Raw genomic sequence first — 13,996 nt, 5'->3', positions numbered from 1 at the left:
GCCTGAGTCGCAGTGGCTTTTGCTCATGGCTTGCAGGAGGATGAGTAATGTAGGGCGCAAGAACCGCTCCTTCTGGGATTTCAGTGCGAACACGTGATGAACGATGATCTAGTTATATTTTCTGACTTGTTGCTTGGCCAATTATTAATCTATTTAATATATTCCATGTTATGTAACGTAATTCCTGTTACTTGAGAAATCATACTTTACAAAGTTAAATGATTTACTGAGCCCTAAGTATGTTGCATCAGAGCTGTTGCAGTTTGAAGCCAATCTTGTAGTCTTAATAAAAACCCATACAATTGATTTAAGACCTGTGTGTCGATAGACATCAGTTATTTACTTCCTATAACTCCTAATTAGATTTTTATACCAGCATTTTCCTTTTCCTTCTGGGTTGTAAGCTGGACTGATAGCTTGTTATTAGCCTGGTCGTTCTGCTCATGTGTTTAAAATATTGACGCAACAGCGTGTCCTTCAGTGCTCTCAAACCTCCCAGGTTAACCCTTGCAGGAAGCTACAAAAAACGATCCAGAGGTTTTCTTGTCCAGCTCTTGTAGAGTCCCTGGGATGCTGTTGAAGATCTCCTGACTTCTAAACGACTGGCTCCGTTGGCTGTTGTTTCACATCTGCCTGCATTGCTGTTTGGAATAGAAAATGTTTCCTGTGGCATGATTATACCATCTGGTTTCTTTCTTAATTAATGAACAGAAATATTTGCTGCATTCTTCTGCTGTTCCTATAATATTGCTGGTGGTTGTTCTGTTTCTGTGCAGTAATGGTCCTTGGCCATTGCTGGAATTAACTGTTCCCAGGTAATTTTTATAACCTGTGAGTATTGTGGTTCCTCTCACTGCGTTTTGCTTCTCTTGTGTTTTCGTATCACTAAATGTCTGATGTATTTTAAGATTCCAACAGTTTAGCTTTTCTTCTCTTTGTTATATACATTTTTTATCCTGATTGTTGCTTTCCTTTTCATGAGAGCCAGGTCAAGAAGAATTATTTTATTTGTTTTAAATAGAAACGTCTTCCCTTTTTAGTTTTGGGAGCTTAACACACACACACACACACACACCCAAGACACATACCTTGCCCTGGGAATCTGGAAACATATTCTTAAAGTTTCTGTTATTATTTATTTTTTTCTGTTTTTAACACTCCTTCCTTAGCATCATTTGGCCTATTTATTGTAGGGGTAGTGAAAGCAGCTGGGACATATATATTATTTAGAAATTCAAAGACCATCTCCTACTGGTAAAGAGAAACTTTCAGACTGGAAGCCTGAGTGATACAGCGTGTTGTGCATCTTATGTCTTCATTTATGTGCACGTGTGTATGAAAACGGGTGCTTAACAAGGCAGGCATCCCATCTCCCATCAGGGATGTGCTCTTGTCACACCTCTCTGTTCGGATGCGGATCCGTAAGCTTCTGGAATTGTTCTTTGTCACTGCCTTGGAGACAGTGCTGCCATGTGAGTTTTCCTGCCTCCTTTTGCCTACTTGCTTTTTTCATGAATAAATTGTAATAAGCGACTTACCAAAATCTTGTGTTGCTAATGATGGGTGTGTGATTAAGACAGTATTCTAATGACCATGTCCATGTAATTTCTTTTGTAACAGCAGGAGTGGTGATGGGGACAAGCAGCTTTGAACTAACAATGGTATCCCCCATGTCAAACTTTAGATGTTCAGATTCAGAGGTATAAATTCAACCCACTAATCCTAGTAATGCTGTGAGAAAGAGAGAGAAAGAGAGAAAGAAAATAGACACGTGCTGGAAGTAATTTAATGTGGACTTGTAACCTGGTGGATCCTTGGGGGCCAGACCTGATCTGCTGAAGCAGCAGCCAACCTTTGAGGCAGTTGTCTGCTGGTCCCTGGCAGCCCATCTCCATCCAGAATCTCCAAGGGGAGACTCCTGGATCTGTTCATTGACTTCAGAGGGACCCTGGAATTACCAGCTCTGGTTTCCAACCAGCTCTTAAGTGTCTGAGATTGATTAAGAAGAATTGCATCCTACAAATAAAAGTTCAAAAGCAATATTGGGACTTCAGTCTGGGAGCATTTGCCGGGGTAGGTAGCAAGCTTGACTACAGAAACTGCAGCGTGTGGAGTGGCTTGGAAGGAAGGTTATGAAGCTGATCTCAGTGTTTCTGTGATGGATTTTTTTTTTTTTTTCTTAAATTACTTGGTTTTTCATTAGAATTCAGGCAGTGCATCACAATATGAAGAGCCCAGTTTTATTAACTTAAATTTTTCAAGCAAGCAAGGCCTTTGCAAGCCGCAGGTTAGTTGACGTATAACATTCAGCTTGAGAGGAACAAGATTGAGACCGGTGTGACTTACAGGAGAGGGGATAGCTGGAGAAAACAGACATACTTCGGGTAACGTACGTGCTTCTGGAGTGAAATAATTACACTTGTTTTAGGTTCAGAGGCTACCTGGTTTATTGAGGGTGATACAGAAGAGGAGAAACAGGAGAAATCCCCTTGATCCGGTTCTAGCTTAATGCTTAGTAACAACAGCAATTTACAATCCGTGCCTTTGTGAGGCAGGGAAAGATCTCATTATCTTTGAGTTTTATGAGTTCGGTGGTGGTCTGCAGCCTGTTGGCTGTAAACACCAACTGTAATTTTCTGGTGCTAGTTTTTATCTCCCGTGTTGTGTAGATGCTGTCTCACGATGGCAGATTTGCTGCTAGATCTGTGCTGTGTTTTTCTGGAGGGTAATCTTTATTTCTTAGGAGTGGTATCGGCAGAGAGGGAGGGGAGAATTTAAAACAAGATACCGGTTGAAGTATTAAGCTTTCATTTCCTTTATTTCCCCAAGTAGCTTAAAGCTTGAGGAACCTTGATGAGTTCTTTTCCAATGAAATGAAAAAGATACCTCGCAATTAATAGTATTAAGAAGGTCAGCAAGCTATTAATGATGCTGCTGTGCATTAAGAGTTGACCTCAACTTTGCTGTTTTTCTACTTAAAACACTGAAAACTGCATCGTGTGAATAATAATTCAGAAAGATAAACGAAAGATAATGCAAACAAACTGTCTTTTTCTCTGCAGGACTCAGTAATTGATGCTGGTGCCCTGTCAGAAGAGTTCATGTGAAGACTGCCCATGGAAGGTCGATGCCTGTGTTTGCTGAGGCTCTAGGATCCTGTTGTTTTGCTGTTTAATTAACTGAAGAGTCCAGTTTTTCCCATGAACCATCTTTCACCTCGGGAAGGTAGAGGTAAGGTTGCAGGTCTCTCTTTCTTCTTTCCTCTGGCAGCAAATGTTTAAACCTGTCATGGAGGTGGTTTTTGCTGGAGCACCTCTTCATGCGGAATTAATTACCGAGACTGCTGAAAGCAAAAGTCACTGTTTTTCTGTGTCCTTGGCATCCTTTGGGTTGTTTTCCGTACATGAGATGTGCAGTCAGCCTGCATTGCATTCGTAGCTACGAGAGTTGTTTTAAAAGCTCATAAAGATGAAATTATTGCCTGAATCAACTGTGCTTTCTCAATATGTTTTGCAAAATTGAATAGCTAATTGCTGCGGTGGCAGAATGGTATGCGAAGGATTTGTGCTAAAGAACAATATGTGGTTTTGGGAAGTCAGTGTTATGCTGTAGGCTGGCTCACGGTGTCGATCAGGTGAATTGAGTCCATAACCAGAGAATTTTAAAAGTCACAAACTTGGGAAATCAAAATGTTTTATGACGAGGGCTACTACAACTTCCAGAGCAAGAAGTGTGTACTCAGCATCCTTGTAGCTCTTACTAGCTGATGCATGTAACGACTTGAACACTTCTGTGGTTTGCCCACAGCCGGCAATATCTTAAAGGAAAATTGTTGTAATGGAGTGGTAACTTGGACAGACAGTAGAATATATTTAGAAATGAACAGAATCGTAAAACAAGTAGCAGTTGGATGATGTGTTGGCTGCAGCTGCTGTATGGCTGTGGGATTTGCCTGCCATCAAGCCTGGGAGCGCTTGCTGCTGTGGACCATGAGTACCCAGCAGAGGGGAGGGCCTCTACACCTCTGCTAATTCCCCTGGAAAACTAGCTTCTAGCTGACATGCCATAAAGCAAAAATTACATATACAGCTGTTTTTGTCTGATGGAATTGTATATTGCTTGTATCACAGTTCCCTGAGATAGCTGATGTTGCAAGAAACTTTTGCATTGGAGCTGGTTTTGGCTGGAGTGCAATGGAAAAATGGGATATTTCCTTCTGCATTGAGCATGGCTTGCTCCTATTCTCCTCTTTGGTGTGGTGTAAATACTGGTCCCAGTAAGATACTGGTGGTGTATGTCCTCTATAGGCTGCTTTGGACCCCCGGTTTCTGTCCTTGAGTTGGCCCCTTCCCTAAACGGTGGTGGGATGATCACTACAGCAGGGATGGGGTGGTGGTAGCTGGGGTGCCATCCCCCCTCGCCTTCATCTATCTGGCTGCCTAGTGTTTGCCCTGTGGTTTTGGGCAAAGCTCTTTGCTCTCTGCCTTGGTGTCTTCCATTTGTAGTGCAAATGACAGCAGTAATTGGGCATGGTTGTAAAATTTGGAAAGAATATCACTTCTGTATTGTTGTGTGCTGTCCTGACTGTTGGCTTGGAGTTGCCTGGATGGAGAGAGCTGGGGTGCTGCCCGTGAGTGGTAAGAAACCAGCAGAGCCTTAAACCAGTGCTGAAGTGCTGCTCAGAGTTAATTATTAAACTGTGCTTTGCCCAATAAATGCTCAGCTGAATTAAGGATTTTTCACTGCAAAAAGATCACCTTTGTCTATGGACATAACAGCTGTTTTTTGATCACAGAATATTTTTTGATTGGAAGCGAGTAAGCCGTATCACATACAAACAAAAATCTTAGCTCCTGTAACTCTTAAGACATCTTTAATTTCCTCTCTGGTACCTGACCAGATTCAGCTTTTGAAGAGTTGACCTCGCGGGGTGGTGGTGGGTTCTCCCCACTGCTGACCTGCTTTCCAGATGCTGATTAATACTTGCCCAGGCTGGAAGCTTGCAAATCGAGGGTCCTGGGCTGGAGCATGCCGCACGCTGGGCTGTACACAGCTTTTCTTCTTTATTTTCTGCTTTTCTTCCTCCCTCTCCAAAGCAATCAGTACAAATCACGTGCCCAGCAGTGGCCAGGCTTTATCTGAGCCATCAGGCAGCTTGGTGGATGCAGCCCAGGCAAGTAAAGGATTACATTCTTACCTATGAAACTGGCTAGCGTTGCGAGGAGGAAGAGTGAGTTCTAGATTAATTTTAAGGGTGAGGTGCCTCCTCGGCTGCTCTGGATTTCCCCTAATTTAGGGGGCTGACGGGCTAGCCCCTGCAGTTGCGTAGGGGGAGCCCTGCCTTCATCCCACCTGGCACCTCCCAGCCTTTCCTTATTTTTTTGTTTCCCCCCACCTGTCTTATTAAATTTCATTCTTTCCTCTAGCAAATGGACTTTTTGGCTTGGCATGAAATCTGGTTGCTGTGATTGAGTTCCCATCCCCTTTATCCTGTGATGGGGCTTTGAGATGAAAAAATGGAAATGCAATCGCCGAGACGCTCCCTCCCCCACCCTAGCCCTAGGTCTTTGCTGAGCTGAAACTCCCTCTTTATTCCTTAATGATCATATTCCTTCCACTTTAAATAGATTTCCTGCTGTTAACAGCGTTTTCAAGTGTTGCAACACTTTATAAATGGTATCTCGTGAGAGATATTTACCGTAGGTGAGTTTCCTTGAAGTCGTAACCTCTGCCTTGCCGTTCCCTTTTCCCGGGGGCTGCTGGTGGGGTAGGAAGGACACAGATGACGGGCTTGGCAGTCATCATACTTCTAAATCAACTGTTCTTCTACCTCTTTTGTTAGTTTTTGAGAGGGATGTTGTTTCAGCCATGTGTTTGAAATGGAGTCCTGCTGATCAAGACAAAGATACACGCAGCACTTTCGGAGACTTGGGAAGAAGAAATCCCAGACTTGTCTCGCCATGTGTGAATTAAAGCCATTGGGGCACTCCTGAAGCTTTGCTTTTAAAAAGCAGAGAGCATAATCAAACCAACCAGAAATCCCCGCCATGCCCACTGGAAAAGGCTCTCTAGGTTGCCTGGTAGAGAACAGACAGGACAACCACTGTAGACCAGGTGCAGGGAGAGGTCTGAAGCTTCTGCCATTTGCAGAGGACACCCATCAACAATATCACATCTTCAAATCAGACTTCTTGTACTTCTGTTGGCCAACCTGCAGCCACAATAACAGGAGAGGTGTTTCTTTCTTTAGGTTGCCAAATACAAATGCTGAAGAGTTGAGTCTTTTTGGTTTTTTGGTGCTGGCTTTGTTTATTTTAGAAGAAAAGTTAGAATAAGCATGTGGAGGCCCTCATTCATATTTGTCATGAAGGTGTTTTAGCCAGCTGGCACTAGCAAGAAAGTTTATATTAAAAGCATTCACCCTGTTCAAGGTGTTTGAGACTTAACTGAATCTCCCCCCCTGTTTTCTTTTGATTTGCTCATTTGATTCTGCTTCAGTCCTTGTTTACATAATGTTGAAATACCTCTTTCTGTTAAATGTTTATATTAGCGGCACCTGCACCGTGCTGAAGACAAAAGTTTCAAGCATGTGCTGAGAAGAAAACAGTTGATGGGATTTCAGATGTCTGCTAGTGCGAAATTAAGGAAGAACTGTTTTGATACAGTGCTGGTTGTAGTTTCACATCTGAGAACTCTTTCTGTTCCTTTTTTCTAAAAATACCATTAGATGTTCTGGTTTTCACATGTAAATCCTCTAGCTGGCCAGTCAGATTTGGTGTTTTGTTTATACAGAAAGTACGAGACACACACCCCTTCCATTAAGTAGAACTTCTGGTGCTTAGCTCCTTCAAAGAATTAAAATGTCTAAGTAAGGATTTGATCATTTTATGTTAAACTTTGCTTCCCAGCAGCTTTGATTAGATCTATTTTGACTGCTTTGTTTTAATATCCAGATTACGGTTTTGCTTATCTTTTGGAAAGAAACACTTCATCCATTTGCCTTACTACTAGAGATTTTAAGCAAATGCAGCTTTTTCTTAGGCTTTCACATTTTTACCCAAATCCAGCCTAATTCTTTGACCGTGACCAGACAGCAGCTGCAGAAACCCTGCCGAGATCTGAGATATCATTGTCTCTGTCGGTCACTACCTACATGGCAGAGCTGGTGGCTTCCATGAGTTCATCCAACAGCATGGTTCTTGTGCACACTTCTCAGCTGCTCCAGGCTGGGCTGAGCCCTCTCCAGTGGCTGTTCAACACGAGCTTCTTGTGCTGAAGCAAGTGAGAAATGCTCATGTGAACTCTTCAGCATGGGATCCTCTTCACAGCCAACCTGGGACCGGGAACAGCTTAATCTGCTGCAGCCACTTCTGCCCTGATCTGTTTATCATCACCTTTAGTGTGCAGCGTGCATGCAGGTTGTAACCCCTTCCTTCACCCCTGCGGTGCTTTGTTGAACAACAGAAGCTTCATTCGTTGTTGTCTCCAGCCCCACCGTGTAGGTGCCTCCTGTTGTGCCACAGAGACAAGGTGGAAACACGTTTCTGTCTTGGCCGAGCAGGATTGTAGTCAGCATCCAGCAGGACAGTAAATGACGCTGGATGTGTTAATGGTTTTTTAGTCTGCTGGGTTCTCTGCTGCCCTCGAGGAATTTCTACTTCCTGGGCCACAAAGATGATGTATCGTTTAATTGAAAACCACACTCAAGTGAGTCTGTCAGTTTTTGGGACTTAACGATTTGGTTTGCCTAATGTAATATTTGCTGTACAAGCCCTTCCTGTGGATGTAAGGTTATAAATCGGTACCTATTTACTTTCTTCCACTGTTTTATCTATTTTAATGCTTCTTTGTCAGTTTGTGTTAGCTACTGCTCTGACCTTCTCAAGGGCACCTCTTTGGTGTCGGGCTTCCTGTTGGCTGTCAGCTCTCTGGAGGTGAGACACTAGTGATTGCTGATTCTCCCTGCAAGACACACCTGTGGTTGCTGCCTCTGTAAGCCAGAGAAGTATGAGAAATTCTACCTTTTTTTTTTTTTTTTTGTCCACAGCAGGTGATCCAGAGGTTGGCAGGATTAGAGTCACCGAAACACACAATGGTTTGGGTTGGAAGGGACCTTTACAGATAATCTAATCCAACTCCCCTGATGTAGGCAAGGACATCTTTCACTAGATCATGTCACTCAAAGCCCCCTCCAACCTGACCTTGAACCCTTCCAGGGAGGGGGCAGCCACAGCTTCTCTGGGCAACCTGTGCCAGGGTCTCCTCACAGGGAAGAATTTCTTCCTTAGATCTACTCTAAATCTAACCTCTGTCACTTTAAAACCATTGCCCCTTGTCCTGTGACTACAGGCCTTGGTAAAATAAAAATCTTTATCCATCTTTCCTATAACCCCCTTTATATATCCAAAGGCCACAATAAGGTCTCCCTGGATCCTTCTCTTCTCCAGCTGAACCCCCCAACTCTCCCAGCCTGTCCTCACAGGGGGGCTTCAGCCCCCCCAGCATCTCCGTGGCCTCCTCTGGCCCCGCTGGAGCAGGTCCGTGTCCTTCTGCTGTTGGTGCCCCAGAGCTGGACCCAGCTCTGCAGGGGGGTCTCACAGAGTGGAGCAGAGGGGGACAATCCCCTCCCTCAACCTGTTGGCCACACTTCTTCTGATGTAGTCCAGGATATAGTTGGATTTCTGGGCTGCAAGCACACATTGCTGGGTCATGTCCCATTTCTCATCTACCAGTGTCCCCAAATCCTTCTCTGCAGGGCTGCCATCCATCTGTCCATCCCTTCATCCGTCCATCCCTCCATCCACCCATTCACCCCCCCCATCCACCCCCATCTGTATTGGTAGTGGGGATTGCCCCAACCCATGTGCAAGACTTTGCACTTGGCATGTTGAACTTTATGGGATTCACATGTGGCCACTTGTTGAGCTCAGGGTCCCGCCGGATGGCATCTCACGCTTCAGGTGAATCAGCTGCACCACTCAGCTTGATGTCATCTGCAAACTTGCTGAGGGCACACTCAATCCCACCATCTAGGTCATTGCTGAAGATACTGTACAGTGCCAGTCCCAGTATGGACCCCTGAGGGACACCACTGATGACTGATCTCCATTTGGGCACAGAGCCCTTCATACAAAGCGCAGTTCTGTTCAGTCAGTGTGGAAGTGCTTAAGGAAAAAATTAGCATAAAATCATAAAAATGTGGGTGAGCATTCATCCTCCTGGATAGTGACACATCTTCATGGGCATCACCCCCCTGGCTGCGTTCGTGAGGTGATAGCTATCCATCCTGGAAGGGTTTCTTTCTCCTTCCATGAGGTTTTATCTTCTGTCTGAAGTCTCTTGCATGGGGTGAAGCCAACTGGGATCAGAGCTGGGGACAGTGAATGAGTTCAACCCTGCAAGAGGCACGTTCTGCTCGCGGTCATCACCCCCCCTCGTCGCCTTGGGCAGACTTGCTCTTCACAGCAGCTTCTGGGGGAAACGGGGCACAGCATAATATCTGAAAAGGAGGTCCTTTTATCTTCTAAAAATAACAAATAAACCTGCTTAGAACTGCCTTTTTGTTTGTTTCCCTACTTTTGATCTTGTCTTTGAAAGAGAAAAATTTTAGATGGGTTAAACCCATAGTAAGGACTATTTGTGCTTTTAGTTAGAGAAGTCTTTTTTATCTTTCAGTTATCACTAAAAAACATTTTTTTGAGCTGATGGGAGTTGTGCAACTACTTGTTAACTCAGGAGAGTAGTAAGATCTGGTTCTGGTAAACTTTCAAGAGATAAACACAAAACCCCAAAGCTACCGCTTGGCTGACAAAAAGTGAGAAGAATTTTTCTGCTGATTTTTTTTTTTTTTTTTTTTTACTTCTGTTCTGAGTTGTTGGTGAATACCTTTCACTGGTGCCAGGGAGGTTTTGCTAAGTATGTGTCTCTGTTTGCTTCTCAGAAAGAAAACTATCGATACCTAGTTCCTGTGGTTTGAAGATGAAGGTGTACACCATAAAACACACGTGCACATGCCTGCTGCCACCAGGAAAGGACTGAAATTTAAAGTATTTCCTGGCAGTTTTGCCTGAATGCTGGTTTAAATTATTATTTACTGTTGAGTCAGTCTTGTGAGCTGGAGACAGAAGCATCATCCACACACTTTCCAAAAACCAGAAATACTGGTAAATAATTTTCATTACAAACAAGTTTTAGGAGCTCAACACCCAGGAAACCCTGGTGATTTGGGATACAGATCTAATTTTGCTCATCCTTGATCAGCATTCCTCTGTGACATCCTTTCCTCGTCTTCCCTGACATGCTGACATCTCAAAGCACCTCAAATGATGCTTAAAACTTCAGAGGATGTTGCTGGTAAGAATTATCAATTTGGGGTGATTTCTGTCTGCAGAGAAATTGTCTGCATCATCCAATTCCCCGCTGGTGTGGGATGGAGAGGCTGCAGAGGTGCTCTGCCTGGGTCTGTGGCTTTAGGGTAGCTAATATACAGGGAACTTTTGCATCTTGGTTGGAGGGGTAAGTGATGTTTTTCCATAAAATCTTCTGTTTTTTCCCCACATATTTACATTGCTTGCTCTCCTTGAATTTAATTATGTTTTGGGGTTGCATGTTAGAGATTAGGGCAGCACTAGCTGTTGGAAAGAGGATGAAGCAGTAGGAATATATAGCAAAAAATATGTAGGAATACATAGCAAACTCCTCACAGATGCTTTTTTCATGGAATCACAGAACAGTTTGAGTTGCAAGGGACATTAAAAGTCATCTAGTTCCTTCCCCCTGCCCCGGGCAGGGCCACCTTCCACCAGCCCAGGTTGCCCAAAGCCCCGTCCAACCTGGCCTTGAGCCCTTCCAGGGAGGGGGCAGCCACAGCTTCTCTGGGCAACCTGTGCCAGGGCCTCACCCCCTCACAAGGAACAATTTCTGCCTTAGATCTCATCTAAATCTAAGCCATGTTAGCCATCACCAATCACCTCCTTATTTTCCATGTGCCATAGCATATTTTCCATAGTTTCTTTTATTTTTGTAAAGACCTCAGACTCCCCTTGCAGATTTCAGAGAAGCCTTATGAGGTTAATAAAGCCTTAGCTTTAATGTGCCTTCCCTCCCCAGCCCTGCTTCCTCTACCTTGTTATCCTGGAGTTTCTTTATACAATGAAAGGCATACATTTGTTTAATGGAGCTGTCACAAATCCCAGCTACAGATGAACTGCGGAATGTATATTAAAATATATTTGGCGAAGTTAAAATGAAATTCAAAATCAAAGGAAAATTGCCCCGTTGCTTGTTACAGTTCATATCAAAATGTCACCTGGGAGAAAGCATATTCCTTTTAGAAGCGTGAATGGGTTGTTAAGAAGGGACCAATTTTATCTGTAGGGAAATTCTCTACTGTCTTAAGCCCAAATGTGAAGAGGGAAAGGCAAACTAATTAGCAAATTTTAATAACAAAGTAACAGAATATCAGATGGATGGTATGTCTTTTAGCATTGGATTTATACCGCTGAGCAGTTCCTGCGGATCTCTGAATGTGTAGCAAATGAAGGGAAAAAATTTTTATTAAGATATTGGAATAAAATTCTGATTTAAGGAGCCTTAAATTTATGGCAACCATAATAGTAAATAGTTCAGAGATGGAAAGTAAGTAAAACTGCATACTTAAACGTTTAATGGAAAAAACTTCAACAAACATTCCTAAAGAAACACAGTTAGAATCTGAATGGGCAATTCAACCCCCCAAATGACCCAAATGAAAGAACAAGAGAAGAAATGAGTGTTCTTGTGCAAGGAAAGGTCATCCCTTTCCCGACAAACTTTAAAACAGAACTCAGTGGTGTTACTGACAGTTTATAATATGAGAGTTGTGAAAGGGAATTCTGCTCAGTGGAGCTGGAATAAGGGTGGTTCAGGTGGATACAAGGAAAATCTTCTTCTCCATGAGGACAGACCCCAGAGCAGGTCAGACCAGAGACATCCCCAAGGCTCAACCTGAAATTTCCTGCGATTCTACAAAATATTTAGCATTTAAATACACGGTGTCTGTAAAGCAGATGTGCAGCTCTTGGCAACTGATGGACAACAGAAATAGGAACTTGCTAAAATTTATAGGAAACACAATCCAATCTATGAATGACGGTTGTCAAGGCATGGAGAAGCCCCTTAGGGAGCAGAGCAGGATATTACTAGTGGTCATGTCAGTGGTCAGCAGTTGAGGTTAATGACACTAATTTCTCGTAGGGATCCCTTCCTCTTCACTGCAGCATAAGCGAGCGTTTGGCCTTACTGCGTGTTTCTCACTGGCAGCCGATTTAAAGCTCTTTCGAAATTTGAGGACATTGAAAGTTGGTTGTGTCGCAGCTTCTGCCTCGCACAGCACCGAGCGAAGCTCTGCTCACGCATCTGCAGGGTAAAATGCTCATTAGGGTTTTCATACATCTTTGTAACTTCAGAGCATTAATATTTCTCCCTGCTTTGATCCCTGCGGAAGAGAGGGAAGCGAAGCCGCCGAATGTTGCTGACTCTCATCTCGCTTGAATGGGAGACTCCTCCAAATTTCTTACATTTGTTGTCTCCTCGCATTCTGCAGTCTCATCTTTAATCCCTCTCTCCTGTGTCTTTAATTCATGAAAGTAAGTAATTAGAGTCCCAAGCACATGTCAGAGTGAGGATACACAGATACAGCTGGAGTGGTTTTTTTTCTTAAATATACTAGTATAATGTCACAAATGAGCTCCCTTTGCTCTGTATTTCTCTGGACTCCATCTATCTTTAGATGGAAAATACAGCTGCACAGCAGTCTCCTGACTGATGTGAAAATGGGAAGGAAGCTTTTCCACTTTGTGTAAGCGTATTATTTATGAATATACCATGAAGAATGGCATTGCTTCACAACACAATGGTAATCCCATCGCATCCTTATTTCACCAGCAGATGAAAATACTTCATTACAATTAGATGTTGTTTGCTTGTTGTTTCCTGAGAGGGTCTGCAGTTAAACTCCAGACCTTTTCCACCCTGCCATTATTAATGTGAGTGTTGATAGCAAAATACTTCATCAGTCATCTGTGGTACACTAGGTCTGGGCTTGGGATGCTGCAGTGGTCTTTGAAAATGATGGAGTAATAATGGCTGAATGACAACTATTTTGCATGTTAAATATGAAGGACAGATAAATTTTACAGCTGTTAGCAATGATTAGAGCATTTGCAGACAAGTAGATAAGTCATTAAAAAAATAAAATCACTCCCCATACCACTTACCCATCTATTGTCAACACCGTGGTTGTACATGGGGTAAATAATTTTCAGTAAGTACTGAAATCTTATTAAAATTTTTAATTAACTCATCAGCAGACTAATAAATATTTCATGACAGCTAACTAAATGTCTGCTCTACTGTGTAAGAATGGCATCCTCCTCGAGAGGAGACCTGGTGAAAGCCATTTATCTTGCTCATGAGTGGTGCGGGTGGTTGCAGTGAACTTTCTTTTCCAGTGTGGTGAGGTGTCCACCCCTGACATGTTTTCACTTGAAAGGTTTTAAAGAGAAGAATAAAAATTAAAAGTATACATATTAATCTAATTCTTTGTTGTTTCTAAGAGTAATTTAGTGAAGGAAAGGACTGATGGCATTGTCACGAGGGTAAGGGGGGTGAGACTTGTCAATTAAATGATGGGTTTGCTCTTTGATATTTGGTTCTGGCAGTGCAGCATTTCTCAAAACCAGTTTGGTATTTCCCTCCTGTTTGTAATCGGTACGTGACTTCATAAAACACATTAGAGATCTTTTTGTAGGTGCGTGCCCATATTGCCACACTCTCCATCAGAGGATGAGTGTCACCTTCCAGCTTCATCACCCAGGGTGGCATCGCCCTTTGCTGTCACATCCCTTCCCTGGTGCCTTCAACGCCATCCTCTAGAGTGCGGGGAGGAAGAGCCTCTATTTCTTATGAAGAGTCCCCAAGGCCAAACATTTTTAATATTAATACAATTAATGTGATT

General features: G+C 43.2%; 1 protein-coding gene across 9 annotated transcripts in view; it reads left to right on the top strand.

Moving 5' to 3' along the window:
• Nucleotides 1–13,996, top strand: part of NCOA1 (nuclear receptor coactivator 1) — a 190,020-nt gene that overhangs the window by 49,751 nt on the left and 126,273 nt on the right. For all 9 annotated transcript variants that reach the window (XM_074895419.1, XM_074895426.1, XM_074895423.1 and 6 more), the window contains one exon: nucleotides 3,063–3,231. The gene's annotated coding sequence lies outside the window, so the exon portion shown is untranslated. The remainder of the gene's footprint in view (nucleotides 1–3,062; nucleotides 3,232–13,996) is intronic.

The sequence above is a fragment of the Athene noctua genome, chromosome 1 (genome assembly GCF_965140245.1).
Source record: "Athene noctua chromosome 1, bAthNoc1.hap1.1, whole genome shotgun sequence".
Lineage (NCBI taxonomy): Eukaryota > Metazoa > Chordata > Aves > Strigiformes > Strigidae > Athene > Athene noctua.
The sequence above is the reverse complement of the archived record's forward strand: the minus strand, read 5'-3'. Positions and strand labels throughout refer to the sequence as shown.